The sequence below is a fragment of the Neomonachus schauinslandi genome, chromosome 4 (genome assembly GCF_002201575.2).
Source record: "Neomonachus schauinslandi chromosome 4, ASM220157v2, whole genome shotgun sequence".
NCBI lineage: Eukaryota > Metazoa > Chordata > Mammalia > Carnivora > Phocidae > Neomonachus > Neomonachus schauinslandi.
In genome coordinates this window covers 147,249,671-147,252,499 of record NC_058406.1, presented here as the reverse complement: position 1 = coordinate 147,252,499, position 2,829 = coordinate 147,249,671, and positions in this window count along the sequence as shown.

Here is a 2,829-nt window from a genome sequence, read left to right as displayed (position 1 = left end):
AATAATGACAAGTGGACACTATAATCACACATTAATCCTTAGAATATAGAATAGGATATTCTTATTGAAAATTCTTGAGTCTTATAACTGAGAAATCAAGTAATTGAAAATACTTTTAGGTTTTTAGGTTAAATAATTATCTTAATTTTATTTTTACCAAATAACATCATAAGGATGTAGTTGGAGATGGCAGTTATAAATTTACAGTGCTTAGGAAACATTTTAGGATTATGAATCCTAAAACAATTTAGGATCCTGTTCCTTGCTGAGGTTGCACAGCTAGTCGGGTGGTGGAGTTGACACCAGCCAGTCTCCAGAGCCCACACCCTTAAAAGAAGTGAAGGCACTCTACTGCTCTGTATCTGAACTTTTAGCATTTCTTTATTCAGCTTATCATACAAATGAGTTACATAGTTAATGTTTTAGTGTGCCAAATATTCTTCCATTTTGTTGAACAAACTCTTTTATCTGGGGTATACAGTTTTGATGGAAAAATTCATGTCCATCTATCCATTGTTTCATAAACATAATCACATTCCCTGCTTATCACCATCTTTCTGATCTGAAGGATCCTAATATTGTGTTCCTCAGATGAGAAAGCAGGCCCAGGAAGGGTCTGGTGCTTAATGGATTCCCTCTCTTCAACTCCTTGCCCTCCTTCTGACCCACTGCAAATACCCTTCCCAAGTCTGGGGATTAGTGCTTTCTTCTCAATCCTCCTTACAGGTACCAACAGGATAATGCTTTCTTTTCAATAACTGCCTGTGTAATGTTTACAACTCTGTGGATCTTTCTGGACAAGGCAATCGGTTATTAGGCCAGTGTCTTCAGAGAAATCCTATTTATGTGAGCTAAAACAAATCCAAGGGCACTCGGGGATTTGGTGAAACGGGCAAAATATAAACTCCCAACTCTTTGATCTTCATTCAAAATGTTTCACTGGACCAGGGGACGTGGCCACATTTTATTCACAGACTTTTCTGAGAACTCTGGACATTACATTCTGTTTTTACTTACGTTAAAGCCAAAATATTAGGAGTCTTGCCAGAGGCTATCCATTTTGCCTCCTGGCTTTTGTTCCTACTGCACCCTCAGCCAGGACCTCTCTACATCTACACCCCCTCCCCAAACTCTGGCTCCTACCCAACCTTCCTGACACTCTTCTCATGCCACATCCCCTGACCTCCCAAGTGGTGACGTGTCTCCCCTGTATATATCCCATGCCCGACACTTAGTATCTATTTTAGTTGCCTATTTATTTCTCTCTCACCTAATTTGAAGTTGGAACTATACTTTTTAACCTTATTTGTACCTAAAATACATACAGTCATACTTACTTCTGAAAAAAGTTGTGCCCTCGAGCTTTTAAAGTTGGCAGTTTATTTTACAATCTCAAGAATGGTAAAAATACCTGGGTTGTGGGCTTTGGCGTTGAACGCATGTGGGTTTGGCATCCAACTCCAGTTCTAACGGCTACGTGACCTTGAACTTAACATCTTGAGGCGGTTTTATCCTTTGGAAAGTAAAGACTTCCTTCTCTGTGACGATTAATGCATAAGGGTGCAGAGCTGTCACCTGCCCAAATTCATGCTCAGCTGAGTGTCAGCAGCTTTTGTGCTTTTCAAGGGGAATTTAATTTTGTGAAAAGGAGACACTGAATCAAAAAGAGAGGAAGAATCCTGCCAGTTGAGTAGGAATTACTCAATACGTATTTTATGATATGCACTTTACCTACATTGAGATTAATCTGTAATTTATATCCAACATGTTACCTGTTGCTCTCCACCTATTCAATATTGAAATACATCTTAAATGGTCTGAAAATGTATCAGACTCCTTTAAAATGCTCAAATAAGAAGAAATTCAAAAAATGAAAGAGAATGTTGGCACCATCTAAGGGAGTGTCTTTTCTGCTGTGAAGTTAATAGTACAGTAAATGTCACTGAGTAAGACCCCATTTTAATCTCTAGAAGACTGGAAACCTCGGTTCATCCAAATTTCTAAGCATCAAATTTAGAACGGCTTAGAGAGTATTTTGAAATTATTTACTTAATAGTAAATTGGTTTCTGGGCCAGTAAAGAATCCAATAATCCACTTCTTGTTTAAACCCTTCTTTTTAAGACCCTTAGACAGGAACCCAAATGCTTAGTAGCTGATTGCTGCCAGATTTAACCTGGGAAGATGCACAGACGATGTTTCCTGACAAAGAATGTCTCTAATGAACTCAACTCAGAATCCCAGGAGGAAATGTGTCCTATTTCCTTGTACTTGCCTCTTTTAGATAAGCTAAAAGGCCCTCTAAAGCCACAGAATTAAACAAGAGGATATTCTTTCGGCATCAGTATCAACCGAGACTATATTAACATATACAAGCACAATGCATGTTCACATGGGTATACATTTATTAATCTCTCATTTCTCTACTTGCTCTAAATTAGAAGCCATTCTAGGTGCTGCGGGACCCCAAGATGCATAAAACAGTGCAGTTTTGCCCTCAAGCAGCTCCCAGTTTGAGTTTTATTTGCAACCATGTAGTCTTTAAAGCTATCGCTAGTTCACCATTGAAGTGGGCACTAATTCAAACCAAAGTAATTAGGAGAGAGGAGGTGGGGGGACAGAACACCAGAGGCGTGAGTGGGCAGCAGACAGGACCACTGAGAGGGCAGAAGGAAACGGGCATAATCCTGGTCTTGGGAGTCAGACTCGGAGTGCAGATCTGCCAACGACGAGCAGCAGTGCGCACAGGTGTGGTTTTTGCCGTTAGTATGTATTCGATGCTTGAAAGTTTTTAATTACTAAAACAATCCTTATTTCTTTTTAAAATATCA